This window comes from Microcebus murinus, chromosome 11 (genome assembly GCF_040939455.1).
Source record: "Microcebus murinus isolate Inina chromosome 11, M.murinus_Inina_mat1.0, whole genome shotgun sequence".
Taxonomy (NCBI): Eukaryota; Metazoa; Chordata; class Mammalia; order Primates; family Cheirogaleidae; genus Microcebus; species Microcebus murinus.
In genome coordinates, this window is record NC_134114.1 from 40,900,587 (window position 1) to 40,920,287 (window position 19,701).

Consider the following 19,701-nt stretch of genomic DNA (forward strand, 5'->3'; position numbering starts at 1 on the left):
GAAAAATGAAACCTACTCAAGCCATTCAGAAGAATGTCATTATTTATACTGCATGTGATGAATGAACAAAGAAAAGTTTGATTTGGTGGTTATGGAAAACCACCAAATTTTTGGTGGTAATGTAGTGATTTAAACATAGGTTTTGGTTTTGTATAATCATTTATTGCTCATCAGCACAAAGAAGGCATCAACCCTCTGAACCTGGAGATTCTCCTGAGACAATCTCTTGCTTTTCCTCAAAATAGAACCACTTGGTAGCTTTCTCAGCTAAATGCCCTCACTTAAAGCCAGGCCTGTCCAAGAGATGAATTGGATAAATGTTTCTAGAGATATTTGGTCCTGGGATCGTATCATTAGGATTTGTAAAGCATGTCTAATTTACTTAATGGATTATAATGTCTTGGAAATGGCTATAATGATCTATTTACACAGAATGCCTGAGTGCACAGACCATTTGTATAAATAAGCCAATGTTCCCTGCTGTCATGGTATTTTTTGGTCCACAGATCAGTTACCTGACGCCTTTAGTCTCCAGTGTTAATTTGGGTAGTGATTATATCCTGCATATTATAAATCTTCAAATAATCATTATGAATAACAGCTGCTTGGGTCTTGGCTATTTTTACCCAGATATAAAAACCAGCCTGCAATGTCTCATTTTAAATGGGAAATGATATGGGGGAGTCCAAAAGTTCATTCCCAGGCCTATTTTATCTGCAGTGTTGAACGTGACCTGAAGGATGTGTGTGTTCTTTTCTTTTTCTGGAAAGAAATAAAAGTACTTAGGCTGCTAATTTGGTCATTGCCAAGAACCACATCTGAGTACATCTGTCTGTTTGTCGTGAATACCCCCACCCTCAACTTCATTTGTCTGACTGGTAGGCTGTGAAATACATCCTGACCTAACTGGAAATAACATTTATCCCAGTACCCTTGAATTCACTGCGGACTGCATTGAACTCCTGGGTGTTTGTCCATTCATGCCATACTCTTCTTCCATTTTCTCTTGCTAGTAGCATCCATTCTTAAGAATGGATTCATTCACTTATTTATACCCTATCTTGTTTCAAAAGAGTCTTAATTTTGTTTTTATAGGTGTATATGATAAAGTACAAATAAATTTAAAATAAGAAATGAAAGTAAAGGCAACATAAGGCAGGAAAATACAGTGGAGTTAAAAGTGAGGTTAGTCCCCAAGAGACATATAAAGTCCTGTAGTGTGGTCAGAGGCAGACCGCAATTTGGGTCTTACGCTTTTTTAACAGCCAACTAGCAAAGGGAAACATGACCTGAACAAGCTTCACAGACTCTATTAGGTAAAATCAAACCAGTCAAATTGGCGAAACACAATTATTTCTTATACTGCGCTCATAAAAGAAAATTCCCTTGAAGAGGACACTGTGAAATATGACAGAAGACAACTGTGACAATATTCTTGCATTCCATTATTGATAAATCAGGTGCTTACTTGCCGTCTAGGTTCTGGATGAATTCCTGTCATTTCCAGGTCTGTATTAGGACCCCCACATCTGTGCCCATTGAGACGTGGTGTTGGGACTGATTGGTGAAGTGGTCACTTTTCTCAACTCTTTTGCCTTTTATTAATGTCTTTTATTTTTCTATGAACATCTACAATTTTTCTTAAAACATTCCCTGCTCTCTAGGCTGTATGCTCTTCCTAGGTGACTTTTGCAAGATGTGTGGGTTCCCTATTGCTGCTGTAACAAATTAGAACAAACTTAGTTCTTGAAACAATACAGATTTATTATCTTATAATTCTGGAGGCCAGAAGTCCAAAATGGGTTTCACTGTGCTAAAATCAAGCTGTCAGTGGGGAGTTGGAGGCTGTAGAGGGAATCTATTTCCTTGCCTCTTCCAGCGTCTCAAGGCCACCTGCGTGCCCCTGCTCCCCACCTTCTTCCAACAGCCCCATCACTTCCACCTCTGCCTCCTTCATCATGTCTCCTTTTGCTCCAACTTCCTGCCTCCCTCCTCCACTTATAAGGAGGCTGTGATTCCATGGAGCTGAAAACGTGGAGGAGGCACTGTCTGGCAGGAGCTGAGATCATGGAAGGGGCACAGCCACCACTGGAGACGCTGCCTCAAGTGAGAAAAGTGGGGGAGAAACACCCTGGTGTCTCCCTCTTCACCTCTGCCCATCTCCCGCCAGTGCCTTCTATTTTGGCTAGACCAACCAGAAGCTGGCAGGCCTCTGTGACACACCACCTAAGAGGGGACAGACAGTCAACAGGTCTGAGCGCAAACAAGCAGATGGCCTAGGGGAAGACATGTGTACCCTTTTCTTTAAGTCTGCCCATAAGCATTGGCTGTCAATACAGTGAAGAAAAAAGGGTGTTTGTGTGCACATATGTGTGCATGTGTGTGCGTGTGTGTGTGTGTGTGTGTGTGTGTGTGTGTGGTGGTAGTGGGGTCGTGTGTAGGCAGATGGGAGTAGAAGCAACTGATTTTCACTTTGGTAGGATTTCCCCAAGTAATAGACCTGAAAAGAGTTTTAGCCACTTTGAAAAGGGCAAATTTGTTTTTATGAAACTGAGTGGATAATTTGTTCCCTCTTCTCATTCTTATTTCCTCTCCCTTTTCTCCCTCCTCCTCTGCGTCTACATCTTCCTCCCTCCCCTCTTTCTTTCCTCTCCCTTCCATTTCCTACTCCTCCCTTCCTTCCTGCTTCCTCTTCATGCTCTCTCTCTTCCTTCCTTCTCATTTCCCCCACTCCCTCACCCTTTTCTTGCATTCACTTCTGCAAACACTGCTTTTATTAGTCAACAGGCGCATTCTTACAAGCAGTGGTTACTGGTGACTGTTGACTCCCTTCCTGCTCTCCCTGCCTGCAATTCCATTTATTGATTGTTCTCAAGACCAGGGACTTCAGAATTATTTCATTAGCATATCTTTTCAGCCTCTGTCTTAAGAAAGCTTTTTAGGACCTCTCCTGAGACCCAAATCAATATATAGTATCGAACTCACCTTAAGCACAATTATTTGGATTTCTCTCTACCTGATTCCCTGACATTTCCCTGGATATTCCAAAGTGTCTTCTATTTTTGTTCTTGTGAGGTCTGTTCTCCAGGGTCCATCACGAGGCTCAAATAAATATAAGGCTTTGCATAGCCAAACATCACGCTCTTGATTCTCCAACAAAACAAGCATACAACACAATCTCTTCTGCTGAGATTATAACCATTGTTCAACCGTCGTCATCCACATACTTAAAAGAGTTTAGACTCTATGCTGAGGGGAAATGAAAATATTTTTGATAAAAAGTGACCTTCTGTTGGCAAGAAACTGAAGCCTTAAATGCAGTCAGCCTTACCCAGATGTTCTTGTTTGGTAATACATAGATAAATTGGTTAATCAGTTTTAGGACCTCAGGGGCAGAACGTTGAATCAGTCATACTCCTCAGCATTAATACTGCTGTGGATCTGAAGCCTCCCAGGAGAGGCAGCACAGAACAGACCCTCGTTCTAGATTTCCTAAGTTTCATCCTGGCTCTACCACTTTCCAGCTGTGTGACCCTGAGCAAGTTACATAACCACTCTGTGCTTTAGTTTCCTCAACTGCAAAATAGGGAGGGTAACAGTATTTGCCTCCCCACACTGTTGATGTAGGGTGTCTGGGACCTAGTAAGGGTCTTTTTGATAGCCACTCCCATAGGCACTTGTTTCTAATCTGTTTGTATTCTTCTGTATATATTAAATATATAATCTTCTAAAATTGGAGTGTTATGTGTGGTCTGTGTATATGACTTGATTTTAGGTTATAAATTTTGTTCTGTTTCTTATTTCTCCCCCAGCACTGTATTTTTGAGATCTATCCAGTTGGCTATATTTGCATCTGGTTCTTACCTCCACCTGCCTTGCAGTGCCCTAAAGGGTGTGCCTGTCACCTTTACTTAGCCGTTGCCCTAGTGATGGTCACCTAAGTTGCCTCCAACTCCCAGCCACAATCAATGCCATGACAAGAAGTGGGCTCACTGGGTCACAGGGTAGTCACGATCTTACTATGGCTATGCTAGGCCACTTTCCAGTATGACCGTAGCAGTTTATATGCATACCAACAGGGGCCAAGAGTTCCCAATTAGACATAACTTCCCACCACTAGATAGTAAGTACTTTTTCTAATTTGGCATAATGTGGTATTTTATTGTATTAATATTAATTTTCAATTCTCTATTTGTGGGCTTGCACATCTATTCTTTTGCTTTTTTAGCTGACAGATTTCCTCTACTATGTATACTTCATGCACTGTGACCTTCTGCTTCCAGGTAGGATTGAATGCCTGCAGCTGACCAATGCTCCCACCAAGGGTTAAGGGGTTGAGAAAAGCCAAATTAAAAAAAAAATGTTTAAAGGCATTAGAGAACTTCTGAGGGAACCAATACCTAAGAGGACAAAAATCTCAGAAAAAGGGGAGGTTAGTTGGTGTTTTACAACAGCTTTTATCCTTAGGGCATTTGGCAATTCCAGGTGTGGGGCAAGAGGTTGAAGATCTGGACAAAGGGCCTTGCAGAGAGCTGTTACTAAGAAGGAGAAAAATGATTAAAGTCTTGTGGGGCTTGAAGGGCAATACTTCAGCATTGAGGGGTCAGAATCCTTTTTAAGAAGGGAGGGGTGGAGCATTGAACTCAATTCACTGCAAGTTTCCTCCTACAGACTTTTGTTGAATATGGGTGCTAAGTGGGCATTTCAAATCTGCACAAAGATTTAGTTTTTAAAAGGGGTAGACATGTGACTACTCTTGGGGTAGACTTCTTTCTTTGTTCAGACAAAACTAACCAAGTAGACCGTTTAACTAAATACAAATGCAAAAGCAAGTGTCCACTTGTGGAAAACTGAGAAGAAACTATTAATACAATTATGAATATTTTTTAGGTGGTTTGGTGAATAATTATTTTGTATAGTTGAGTCAGGGGTTTATTTCTGTGAGTTTTGTTTCTAATAAGAAATGCTGCTTTTCTAAGTATGGTTTTAGATACTGCTACAGGAGTAAATTGCTGCTCGTTCTAATGGAAGGGTGCATAGGCATATACATATCTTGTTTGAATGCTGACAAGTGACTAAAAACTGAGAAGAAGCAGACAATAGGAGGGGTAGGAAACCTACTCTTTACCACACCCTGCAGGAGCCATCATACAAAGAAAAGGGTCTAGACAAAGCCCAACCTGGACTTCCTTGTGGTTGAACTTCTTATATGGCTGCTCCAGTGGACGCTCAGGTGCTCAGGTGGAGGTTCAGGTGCTCAGGTAGAAGGGGGAAGCTACTAAGGTGCAGGCCACCAGTCTCCTTAAGGTGGAAGCTGCCAGTGCCTGGAGCTGGCACAGTGTCACTTCTCCAGTGCCCTATTGGTCAAAGCATCAAAGACCGGATTGAAGGACATGGAGGAATATTCTCTACCTCTCAATGGGATTAAAATGCATGGACAAGAGGAAATTACTGGCCATCTTGAAGACAGCTGCTACAACCTTAAGTAAATGACTGTGAAATTGCATAACCTGGGCTGTGAGAAATGATGTTGAGTAGCTGAATTCTGATGTCATTGTCTTTGGGGCTCTAGGCTGAGGTTACAGTAGGTTGGAGGTGAAGTTACCCCAGAAAGGTAAAGATATTTCCATTGTCAATCAGAAAAGGCCGATCCCAGAACAGAAAACTGAGAAGGTCAACTTTGGACTAGGTGAAAGGCGAAACTTTTATTTTTTTTTGGTTCTTATGGCTATTTTGATTCTGGAGCACAATGAAGATGCTTAAGTTCACTCAAAGCAGTTGGCTTAAGTCAGGTGCTGACATGTGGAGCCAGGTAAGGAAGCTGGTTTTGTAGGGGACTCCATGAGAAGGCCCTTCACAGGGACACTGCATTACCTCCAAGGGATTACCTTTCATGTAGAAAAAAGGTAAAGGGTACCCCTTGGAACTGTGCAATATAGACATTGGGCTCTGAAATTGGCTATATTTAGTAGCAGTTGTAAATTATTCTATGCTCTAATATCTTTTGACATCGTCAGCAGTCATATCTGCATGGGAACTAGAGTTCTCACTTCCTAGGACAGAGATGCCAGGACAGAGAATGGCATCACTTATATCTGGCAGATGGCAGCTGGAAGCAGCAGACAAGAAACAAAAAACTCATTCTCAGACACATAGAAGAAGCATTCCCAGGATCTTTGGGAGTGTTTGAGGAAGAACTCCCCTCCATCCAAAAAACACTAAAATGCTTGCCAGTAAAGCAGGTGTCTGTAATTATAGCATGACTTTGCAATTATATATTGAAATCATATAGATGACTTTGCAATTATAGCATGTATTGGTTTCCTGTGGTTCTCTTTACAAATTACCATAAACCAGGTGGCGTGAAACAATGTAAGTGAATCCTCTCACAATTCTGGAGGCCAGAATTCTGAAATGAAGGTGTTGTCAGGGTTGATTCCTTTTGGAGGCTCTGAGGGAGAGCCCCTCTCCTAACTTGTGATGGCTACAGGCAACCCTTGGTGTTCTTTGGTTTGTAGACACATCAGTACAATCTCTGCCTCTGTCTTCATAACTTCTCCTCTGTGTGTCTTCTTCTCTGCTGTTGTAAGGACACTTGTCATTGGATTTAGTACCCATCAGGGTGACCAGGGTGATCTCATCTCAAGATTCTTAATTATATTATATCTGCAAACACCCTTTTTCCAAATAAGATCACATTTGCAGGTTCTAGGAAGACACATCTTTTTTGAAGGGAGGGATCACCATTCAACTTACTACAAAACAAATATAAGCAATTGTCCACATTGATTGTTTGAAAATAAGCTGTTGAGGCTCCTATGGTATGGGTACTGATTTGGGAACACATTTCTACACATTTATAAGTTATATATGTTATTAAAACAATAGGGAGTTTCATGTATATATGTATGTGCTAGAGAAAGTTTCCAAGACTTAGGCAATAGATCTTAGGAGAAAGACTCCTAAGTCCTCAGAATCTCAAAGTCCTCTTTCTGTCTCTGCTTATCTTGAAACAGAAGAAAAGTAGAAGAGCAATGGAAAAACTAAAGATAGGAAAATAAAATAACAGAAAAGAACAGGTGAAAAAGAAAGGCAGAGGAAAAGAAAAGGATAAGGGAATTCATGTTTTACTTAGCAGACTAGTTTGTTAACACTGTTTCATTGTAGATTTCACTTTCATATTCTATCATGTGACACCCTATTCTCTAATTATATTGTTTCTTTATATTTTGCCTCACCCAGATAGATTCTAAACGTGGGGAATGCAGAAACCAGATCATAGTACTCTTCTCAGTACCCAAACCACTTTTAGTTATGTGGTCAGGATTAAAATCCAAGGGCCCAGGCAGTGGAGGATCCAGGGAGCTCAGCTCCCTTTGGAGAATAAAGGCTTCCCTAAGGTGCCTACATGTGATACAGCCTCCATTCAATACAAGCCACCTGCTATTCTCTAATTGACTTGAAACTATTAACCACAGGTTTTGCTGATCCATTTTTAAAAGGGTTTCATGCTTATTTCACTTCATCAATTCAATAATTATAGCACTTACCTAGAAACTTTCTGTTTTGCCCTTGACTATAAAACCATTTATACTTAATGTTTGCTTGGTATGTTCTAACTTTTAAAAATTTGTTCAGGCATTCATTTAACAAACATCTTCAATATTGCTGCTAGGAACCAGGCTCTGCACCAGGTGCCAAAGATTCAGAGAGGGCTAAGACATGCCTTGCATTCAAGAAGCTCGCAGACACCTGAGTAGAAAGGCATGCTCACTCTTGAGGGAGAGGCAGTGGGCATTAGGAGCCCACAGCCTTCTTTGGTGTAAAGGGGTTTAGAAGAGACTCCCTGGAGTAGATGGTGTCCAAGTGGAGTTTTGGAGAATGAAGGTGAAATATTCAAGTCAGGAGTGGCAAGTGAGCAAAGGGTACTATAAGCAGAGAGGACAGTAAGATCAGAGGAAGGGAGGCAAAGTCTCCAGCTTGGAGTGTGCAGGAAACAACACACAACCTTCCTTTGTCTGGAGCAGAGAGTGAAAGGAAATGGTGAGATGTGAGGTGGGTGAGGCCCACTGAGCCCGAATGAGGGTGTCTTTGTCTGCCATGCAGAACTTCAACTCTGTGCATCAGGTCATGGGGAACCACCGAAAAGGATGAGTGGGAGAGGACATGGTCAACTGTGCATTTTAGAAGACTCTTTCTGGCTAGATATTGATAATTTTGAGGCTAACAAGCCAGAGGCAGGAAGGAAAGTGTGAAGGGATGTGGGGCTGGATCGAGGCAGCAGTGGCCAAGCTGGAGAGGAGAAAATTAACAAATTTAGAAAGTAAAGTTGACCCACCTGCATGGTGGTTTTGTGTGGGGTCTAAGGGAGCATGGGGTCAAGCATGACTATCAAAGAGAGGCTAAGATATAGGACAGAGAGAATTACTGAGGGAGTGGATTCAAAAGCAGGCTGGATGAGACAGCTCAGGACCAGGCTGAGCAGGTCTGTCTTGAACAGGAGTGGGCAGTGCCACCTAATGAGAACCTTGTTATTTCCCCCACCTGGGCCTCTGGTCTTGAGATACCATATGGGCTCTGAATTCTAACTCTCCTTGCCCACAGAAGTCCTCAAGTGCTGTCTTCTTGGTAAACTCTGGTCTGCTGTTTTATAACCACACTTTACTTGTTCCATTTGGCCACAGAGTGAAGAAGGGGAACATGTGAGTAGAAGTTTCAGGGGGAGTTTAGTATTATTTCTCCATGGTCAGATTCTGGCTTCTTGGAGGGAGAAATGGACAGGGAAGGGTGAGGAAGAAGTTGGCAGAAGGTGGGCGAACCTCTTGCCTATGGTTTCTTAGGTATGTGGAACCAGAGAGCAGGTATCAAGTCATGTCCTTGAGAGTATGCTGAGGAAGTATGTATGGGAGAAGATGGTCTAAATGGTCATCAAACAAGCTGGGTCAGAAGTGGGTGTGAGAAGCTGTGAGCCGGGGGTGCAGAGAACTAGGGTAGGCAAGAGCCTGAGCCTCTAACCCAGAATAGGTACATGGGAGTGGGCACATACAGGGCACCACAGGCCAGTAGTGGGCTTGGCCATGTCTCTAGCAATGCAATGCATAGATAGCAAAGATCCTTTGCTAGGTCTAAGGTAGCAAGGACATTTAAGAAACCTTCCTACAGTCTGAGCTGCCCAGTGACAGTAGAATGGCCAGTTAGTGTGTCATCACCAGAATTCTTCAGCATAGTCTGGATGGTCCTCTACTGGGGGTTATTGGAGAGGGATCCATGCATCTAGGTGGATTGATTGGCTGACATCTGGGTTCCTACCACTGAGAGGTGGTTGGATTTTGGAATGTTCGAAGAATAGCTCAGGGTGTGGCCCTAGCAGCATCCTTGACTGTTGTTTGATTTATGTCAGGGTTGTCATAATAGACTGGCAAAACAAATTTGGACTTAGATTTTCCTTATAATTTTGGAGATGAGTTACATGGACTGAACTAAGCTTAAGTTTCCTTTTATTGATATTAGTCTAACAGGGAAATAAAATGTTTTGGGTTTGGAGTTATACATTGCAAAAGGGCTCTTTTAACATTTTCTAGAAATAAAGATTTTCAGCCCTTCTGCCATTGCTTGAACAGCATTTACCATCAGTGGGGATTGTAGTAAATGCTATGTGTAAGGCACATTAGTGAGCTTTATTGCAATTTCATAAAGTTAATGAATTAATTTTGTAAGTAGTTAGAGGGTTTAAATTTTTCAAGTGTCTCTAAGCTCCTGGGAAATTGCTCAGCTAACTTATTGATTGTATAAGGTACTTAAGCATTAATCTCCTTAGTCATTTGTATGTGTGTGTGAACAAGAAAATCTTTATTGACTCACCTTAACCCATTAATTAAGATATTCTGATAAATGTGAAAAATACATTGAACTACTTGTAATGAGAATGGTAGTTAATCTTCAAGGATTATACATATAGTAATACTTATAAAAAAGAAACCAACATAAAATTTGTCCTTTGTTTAAACTTGTAGGCGTCCTCAAACTATGGCCTGCAGGCCACATGCGGCCCACTGAGGGTGTTTATCTGGCCTGCTGGGTGATTTTGCTGCCGCTGCCTGTCCTGCTTAGCAGCCTACTCGTCCCAGGCCCACAGTGCGCATGTGTGGAATGTGCACCGCACTCTCCAACGGCCCTCCAACAGTCTGAGGGACAGTGAACTGGCCCCCGTTTAAAAAGTTTGAGGACCCCCGGTTTAAAGGCAACAAAAACAAGCATAAGCAAGATGTACCAAAAATTGTAGAGCCTGAGACTTATTGGGGAAACTAATATGATATAGCTAAGCTCTGAACACATTTTCCTTTTGGTTAACTTGGCACAGAGCAGTGCTACTTACAAGTGTTATTTATTATCAGTTCTTTCAAGATATCACTGTATTAAGCAAGATGAACATACTAAAATTTTATATTGGCTCCAGTTCCTGTCCTCAAAATATAGTGTTTTCTTACTAGAAAGACGTGACTGCCATCGCGGCACTCAGAGTGTTTGGCAGAGATTCAGAGACCTAAGATTTCCAGTGAATTTGCATAATAAAACTCTCATTGAATTATGGTTCAATGAAGGGGAAAGTATGGGTCTAATTGGATTTGACATTTATATACTGAAAGTTTCTGAAATATGTCTCATCTGTGTTGCCAATTCCTATTTTCACACAGAGGTGGTCTGACTTATTCTTGAGTACAGAGGTGGAGTTGAGACTATTTTTCCTTAAAGTAAAAGAAGAAGAAAAAAAGATTTTTTTCCACCATAAGCTTGAACATTGTATAAATCTGAGCTATTCTGCATATCTTCTGTTTTGGATTGTCAGAACCAGTCACTACTGTTAGATGTTACATGATTGTCATTTTAAAAAATGTGACTTTCATCTTTGTATGGACCCCCCCACCCCACACACACACACACACACATACACGAGTTCTGTTCTGCTTTGTTAGGGTGCTCAGGCCTGATTCTGTAGCAGTCTGAATGCTTAGCCTCAGCCTACACACAGTTTCTCTCCATATACACGAGCTGGCCAGAGTAAGCAACTATCTCTCATCCGTGTGAAGGCCTTACTATGGTTTGAATGTATCCTTCCAAAATTGAGGTGTTGAAACTTAATGGCCAGTGTGATAGTATTAAGAGGTGGAGCCTTTAAGAGGTGATTGGACCATGAGGGCTTCTCACTTGTGAGTGGGATTAAGAGACTTCACATGTTTGGCTCCCTTGCCTGTCTACCTTCGACCACATGGTGACAGAGTGTTTGTCCTTCTCCTCATGAGGATACAGCAACCAGGCACCATCTTGGAAGCAGAGGGCAGCCCTCACCAAACAACCAAACTTGTTGATGACTTCATTTTGGACTTCCTAGCCTCCAGAACCATGAGAAATACATTTCTTTTCTCTGTAAATTACCCAGTGTGTGATATTGTGTTATGGCTTCACAAATGGACTAAGACAGGCCAATTCTTACTCCAGGCTCCTCAACATTTGAGTGGATAGTTAAACCTGGAAATATTCACCAGATAAAAAAGCCCTTAATTAGGTCTCACAAGTATTTGTGATTTTTCTTCTTGTGTTTATCCATTTTTATCTTGTGATAGAGAACATTTCAATGTGGTCATATGTTCACTGGGTTTGATCAGTTTAATTGATTCACCTGATTAGTTAGCATCTTTATACAACTAGTTGATCTCTTTGCTTATAAAAATTGATTTCTTGATATAAAATCCAAAGTAGTAAGTGCTGATCCTCCCCTCATCTTTGAACTCATCCAGAATTGTTAAGTGTTGAGTATTCATGAGGAAGGGGTGGCAGATTTTAGAGATCATGTTTATAACATAGTAGAGTTAGTAATGCCATATTTTACCTTAGAACTCCATTGTTGAGATCTCTTTTTTATATCTTTTTCTGGATGAGTACAATTTGTGTTATCCATCCTTAACACACTCTGGAAAGATAATTAAAAATCCTCAATGATGGACTTTGGTTTCTGCTTCCACATGTAAGCTTCGAAGTTGCCACTCTGTTTCAACAAGTAAAAAGCCATATGGACCAAAGAACCAACTCTTCCTTGATCTGTAAGAGAGGTGAGAACACAGGGCAAACCACTGCTCCCACGATTGGAGAAACAGACTGGCGAACACCGAGCAGAGACTCATAGGTGGAAACAGCTTTGGGAACCAGTCCTGGGGTAGGAAAACTTAGAGGGCAACTGACAAATTACTGGAGGCTCAGGGTGGGCAACTCTCAGAGTTAAATATTCTAGGAGTAGCTAGTCATAGGTGGTCCCCTATACTTTTGTGAGTGTTACCTACAGAAACCTAGAATTCTGTACCCTACAAAATTATCCTTCAAAGTAAAGTAGACATAAGACTTTCTCAGACAAAAAAAATTGAAGGAATTATCAGTAGATCTGCCTTGTAAGAAGGGTTAAGAGAAATTTCTTTACAGAGAAGAAAAATAATAAATATCAGAAGCTCAGACCTTCATAAAGAAAGCACTGAAGAAGGAATAAGTGAAGGTAAAATAAAAACCTGGTATATTTACTATTTTCTTTAATTTTAAATGATCTAACAGATCAAAATGATAGCAACAATGTATTCAATTGTGTATTTTTATATATACATTATATATGTATATAATAAGTGAAATGAATGACAGCAATGATATGAGGGACAGGAGGGAGGAATTAGGATTATTTTGTTATTATAAGGCACTCACACTACCTGTAAAGTGGTACAGTATTATTTGAAAGAGGACTTGGATTAGTTGTAAATGTACATTGTAAACTCCAGAGTAACCACTAAAAAAAGGGAAAAAGGTATAAAAAGAAGTATAATTGATATGCTAAGAAATGAGAGAAAATGAAATCATAAAATACTCAAAACTACAAAAGGCAGAAAAAGAACGAAAGACACAAGAACAACAAAGAGAAAACAGTAAGAAATATGGGAGATATTTATCCAACTATATCAATAGCCACTTTGAACATCAATGGTCTAAATGTATCAATTCAAATACAGAGGTTGTCTCCGAGGATAAAAAAAAAGACTGAACTGTATGTCATCTAAAAGAAACCCTCTTTAAAGACATGGATTAAAAATAAGTGACAGAGAAGAATATACCATATTAACACTAACCAAAAAAACCCAGAAGTAGCTATATTAATTCCAGACAGAGTAGGCTTTAAAGCAAAGAAGTTATCAGGGATAAAAAGTGCATTACATTATGATAAATAGGTCTATTCTCCAAGAAAACATAACAGGCTAATATGTGTGTGCCTAACAACAGAGCACAAAACTACGTGAGACAAAAACTGATACAAGGTCCACATACAAAAGGCAATTGCTTTCCTATACACCAGCAATGAACAAGTGGGATTTGCAATTAAAAACACAATACTGTTTACATCAGCACCGTGACAATGAAATGCTTAGGTATTCTTTCTTCTGTTTTCTCTGCTCCCAGTTTGATTAGTATGTTTTCAGTTGTAGTGTCAGGATATTAGAGCCATTAGAGACCTGACATTTCTCTATCCATTCTCTCAATTTATCATTGAAAAGCATAGCATGAAGCAAAAAATTAGGCTGACTCTTATCAGATTCCAAGGTTTAGAATTGAACTTGAGAAGAATGACCATAATTAGAATTGGAAACACATTTAAGAGGGAAAGTTAAAGCAGTGAGAATGATTCTGCCTGGAAAGAGCTAGTAAGAACACAAATAATAGGGTTATATACGTGGAAAACTATTTCACCTCTACAAATGGTTTTGAAACTTTGTGGCAGAGCCAAAATTAGATTCAGTCTATAGTGTTTACATTGGTTCCTTCCTCAGGTGCTTACCTCTCTTGCCTTCTGTGCTTTATTCTAAATGAAACCTCACATCTCAGTCTCATCCTTTGACCTTTTCCTGGAAAGGCAAGTGGCCCACAGAGCCTGGGACATAGCACCGAGATGGCTCATAATTGAGGAGGATCAAAAGCCAAGCTTGAGTGGGTCAGTTAGCTAAAGTAAATTGAGCAGGGGAAGCCCAGTGGGAGGGCTGAGTTGAGGTGTTAGCTGGGAGGCTTACCTGGGGGGCAGAGGAAGGAAGGTGCTAGATAAAGATAGAGTGAGTCTGTCTCTGTATCTCTCTCTCTCTTTCTTTGTCTCTCTGTCTCTCTCTCTCATGCTCATTCTCTTCTCTTCCTCTTAGTTTCTACCCCCTGAAAACATCGAGCTACCTGTGGCATCACCTTCCTTTGTGCTCTCTGGCTTCTCTCTACCATGTGACCTGTCCTGATGCCACTTTCGGCTTCTCCTACTGCCAGCTGCCTCAACTCTGTGTTTCCCAGTGCTGGATTCTGAAGAATGGAGTTTGGTTGGCTCAGGTCATCTTTTCTCACTGGATCAAAGCCCTAAGTCCAGCCTATCGGTTTTGAAGGGACATATTCTTGATCCAGCTGGCTGAGTGTAAGGCCTGGGTCACATGGTATGAATGTGGTCATTTATTCAGAAGAGGTTGTGGGGTGGCTGGTTTTCCACAGGAGGGAGTGTGGTTTGGGTGACAGGTCTCAGAAATCTATACGTGGCTCAGGGAGGACATTCCAAGGTCACAGTTATAGATGGTTGGAGGGGCCCTTGTTTCACCCCAGGGCTTCTTCTTTTCTACTTAAATGTTTCTACTGAAATAAAATTGGATAGGTTAAAAATTTTTACTTGGTTTTTCAGGAGATGAAAAAAAGACCCTTTCTCATATGTAAAGATATTTCAGATGTTGCTTACTACACAAAACAAAATGTCAGGGCAAAAAACTTCATTTATGTTGTATATTATGAGAAATATGTTAGCTTAAAGCTTTACTGCTTATTTGAGTCTCCTATTAAAGTCTTTCCCCCGCTTCTTTTATACTGCAATGCAACAGGATTAGGATCACAGAGGGAGACTTCTAAGTGAGGCAGGTGACAGATGTTTTTTGAATTTTGTATCTCTAAGGAGTTGGTGTCATAAACTTGGTTTGCTTCAATGATGTCTCATAAATCAGTCTGATGAGCATCATGTTCTAAGAATGGCATAGATCCTAGAGAAGTAGCTGCATGCCTCTTAGACACTCTCTTCTTAAAGTTTGATGATGCTCCTGGCTGCTACAAGTTCTGTTGATGGAGGATTTAGAACCTGATTCAACATTAAAGATGTATTTTGTGTATGTGTGTGTATATGTGCATGAGAGAGACAGAGATAGAGACAAAGATAGACAGAGATGAGAGAGATACATGCACAAAGAGAGAGTGAATGAGTCCCGGAGACATGTATATTTCATGAACATACTAAAACCTTGATACAGATTGCTACCAGTCTTATGTAAAAACAATTTATTTCTTCATTGTTTTATCTCAGATATGCCTCAGTTTTGTGTAAAACAAATATTCTTAGGACATTATCATAAGAATGTTAATAATTACTGGGATCTATTGAATGCTGCTGTAAATTAATAAATGTGTGATATGTTGCAGATCTTTGATACCTCACAAAAAACAGATGAAGTAGTTTCTTCCCCATTTTACAAATTAGGAAGCTGAGAATCAAAATGTTAAACAACTTGTCTGTCTTCCACATGTGACCAGTGACATGTGACCAGAAATTGGCATTCAGATCTGACTGTCTGAAGCTAAAACTTGTGTCTCTGAGACATGCCATGCATCCTACTTACATTCTAGCCTGGGTGTGAAACTTAGGTCTGGTTCTCTGGGTGGCAGAAGAATTATATGTTAACACAGAAGAATTTGAGAAATTTTGAAAGACTCCCCGTCCCTGCCAAATGCACATTAAAAATTATGTCCCCATCACCTGAACAGTGCATAAACACCATCGTTAGAGACTTCAGTCCATTGGGTGTATAAGTCTCTCTTTGTCTTCCAGAATGTCCCATAAAATCTCTACACAAAAGCCTCTTTCCTTCCTCTGTGCTTCCATATTCCTTTGCATGGCCTTCTCTTAACAGTGCTTATCTCACCATCAATAAGATTCCTGAATCTTTTCTCCGTTGCTGGGGTATAAGATTTTTAAGGGCAGGAACACTTGTCTTAATACTCTCCTGTCTACATTTGGTTCAGCAGTTAGAAGGAACTACTGAAATGTGTCACTCAATTGCCAAAGAAGTACTTGGCCCACAAAGGTAGGAAATACTTGTCCCTGTGGAACCCCACTAGAGGGGAAACTGAGTGAGGTAGAGAGGGTAGAGAAGGTATAGTGTGGTCTTATGAGCAAGTTCTTATAGGAAAATATCCTTGCTAGTTATATTTTTGTAAAATCTGATTTATTTTACCTTTCTGAATCTGACAATTCTGGTGCTCATGTTAATCATTCTCTGTTAATTATATTGTTCTTTGAAGAGAATAATTATAAAATAGCCCATTTGTAATTGTAGACTGAGCCTCCTGTAATCCAAAGAGCATAAAAAGAAAAAAGGGAAGAAAAGGAAAAGGAAGGGAAGGGAAGAAAGACATGAAGGGGGGAGGAAAAAGTGGGTGAGGAGAGGCCGGAAGGTTGGAGAAGAGGTTAAGAGGACAGAAGGGAGGGAGGGAGAAAGGATGGATTGAATTTGGACCTCAAAGGTTAACTGGTTCAACCTCCCTTTTCTTCAAAAGTAACTTAGAGAGATTTCACATCTCCCTAGATCACATGAGGCCGGACACTCTAGGATTCTATTTGACTCTAGTTCCATGCTGTCATGTATGAGGGGAAATGGCACAAATTGGTTCTTCTATACCATAGCTGACCTGTTCTCTGATGAGAGAAATAAGGAGACTGAGTTCTTATAGGAAGATCCTGTACACTTGGTGAGGAGGGGGATACTTTGGTTCTTTACAAAGGAGCAGCTGAAGAAAATTTCTTCCCTGTAGGGCCACAAAGAGCAAATTTCTATATCCTGGGCTGTGGGAAGCAGAGCAGAAAACAGGCAGATGCATTATGGTTTGCATTTGATTCTGTTTTAAGAGTAAGGCATTGGGGAGATTTTGTTTTAACAGACCACATGCCATCCTTGAGGTATTCTTTTTGCCATTTTCCAGGAGCTAAATGTCAACCATTTCCTCTCTTTAAGATATTTATGATGCTATCACCTCAATGGCATTTGTTCAGGCCCTTGTTTTCAGGGTTGTACTTGACCTCAAGCTACTCCAGAGCCCTTGGAAATTTCTCAGGAATTATCTCATATTCCTCTTTCCAAAGAGGGGATACTTGATTTTGGAGGGGGGGTTGTTGTGTGTGTGTGTATTTTTAACTTGAATGAATAGCCTTGGCAATGCCTTACATTATGTGCACTTTTGGCAATTGCAACTTGGGTTTATTTATATCTATGTAGTTTTTTCTATTTTCCAGGAATGACACTGTTTTGGAGGAATTCATAAGCAGAATTGGATTTGTTTTACTTAACTCCTTCTTTGATTGAAATATTGTCAACTTAACAAGAACATTGGGCTGGAGTGAGAAGACTTGGGTTCTAGTCCTAGAACTGCTACTAACTGGCTGTTTGACCTTAAGAAGCACTTGACTTGAATTACAGTATTTGTCTGAGATGAGAAAGGTAGAGTAGACATGAGGTCTTTCCCAATTGCTAAAATTCTGTGATTCTATGAAATCCGACCATCAGAGAAGAATACTGCAGCATCCTCCTGCATGGGTTATAAATGGTAAGTAGAAGGTTGAAGTATTCTCTAGGATTAGTTTTGTAGGATTATACTTATGCTCCACTTTATGGGTGTCAGGTTTTCAGCAATATAATAGAGAGGAATTTTGAGAAAAGACTCGATCCATTTGAGTCTGTTTCTAATTGTCCACACCTATTCGTAATAATTTGAGTTCAGAGTTCTGGGGAATTTTTTTAATAAGTAAAGATATTTGATGTAGAAATTATAGATAAGTAGGAAGTTATTTGTATAAATCAGACTGTATCTGTGGACAAAAATGGGGGGCAGGGGAAAAAGAGAAAGAGAAAGTAAAGCACAATCTTATCTGTGGAATTATCTGAGAGAAGGGCATTAGCCTTCTCTCAGCTAATATAACTGTTGGGCATTAGATGGAAGCTTAGATAGCATCTGATAAAAAGTTATCTGTAATGTAAGTTACAGCCATCTGTCAGAACAGGGACTGAGAGAACAGAGCAAATGGATAGGAATGGATGTATAAGAAGATACAGTTCTCACCTTAGGTGAAGGTCTAATAGGTTGGATTCATATTGCAGGCCTCTAGTAATCACTTCGTTAATAAATGAACCACACCGTATTCCGACTTTCAGTAAGACACTCAAGATAGAACAGCTTCACAGACCATTCTAATCTCATTTATCATCCCTGTCATTTCCTGATGAGTTCAGAAATTTTTCAGACCTATTTTGTTATGCCTGGGAAGGTATGGTTTCTTCATCAACATTGAGGTAATAGAAAGCCACTCAAGGGGTAGATCGCCTCCCTCTAAGAAAATAGCATCTGGAAAAGTGAGAAAAATATTTTATAACTTTTTAAAAGAGACAAATGCCTCTAAATAAGTTTCTCCATTTGTCCCCCAAATAGCCTTATCTACTATGGAATCAAGTTAAGGAAACTTAATTAGGATTTCAAAATTTATTTATTTATTTATTTATTTTTTGAGACAGAGTCTCACTTTGTTGCCCAAGCTAGAGTAAGTGCTGTGGCATCAGCCTAGCTCACAGCAACATCAAACTCCTGGGCTCAAGCGATCCTACTGCCTCAGCCTCCCGAGTAGCTGGGACTACAGGCATGCACCACCATGCCCGGCTAATGTTTTCTATATATATTCGTTGGCCAATTAATTTCTTTCTATTTATAGTAGAGACAGGGCCTCACTCTTGCTCAGGCTGGTTTCGAACTCCTGACCTGGAGCAATCCACCCGCCTCAGCCTCCCAGAGTGCTAGGATTACAGGCATGAGCCACTGCAGCCGGCCAGGATTTCAAAATTTAAAGAGAAGTCAAGTATTGAAAGTTACCTTAAAGATCTATTAAGAAAAAAATTGTATTCAATAGAAAGCAGAGATGAATTTTCATTTAGATTGGAAATCAAGTTATGATAATTATTCACTATAAGAAAGCAGCTGCACTAAACATTTGACTGATTCAACTGCAGAGATGTAGTGTGGATAGAAATCCTCAGAGCATTTGATTTTAGTTCTTCCTCATTTTTCCATTAGTCTTTAGCCAAAGCACAACTGGACACATTTTTTGTAATTGTTATATATCTTATACTAACATAGAGCTGGAATGTAAATCAACCATTTGACTATCTTCTTGATAGAATTGGTTTCACAAATTTATAAGAAGCCATAACTATATAGTTCAATTCATCAAGTCTTACTTGAACATTCTACATATATTTATAAGAGGAAGACAGAGGCTATAAAAATAAGAAAATATTTAAATGCTTGAAATATCTAATTTGGAGGTGACCTTTATGATATTCTCGGTGCAATAGTAAAGTTGTCAATGTAACATTGAAAGGAATTCAAAGTTATATTAATAATAAAAATTATTTGAGGCCAGACACTGTGCTGAGTATGCTGTACGCATAGTACTATTCAGAGAAAGAAAAATCTACATTGTGGGGTGGGATTAGTAAGATAAGTCTGCTAAAGACAGAGAAGCTTTGAGTTGAGTCTTAATTGTAAGGTAGAGCTCAAATAGGGGTT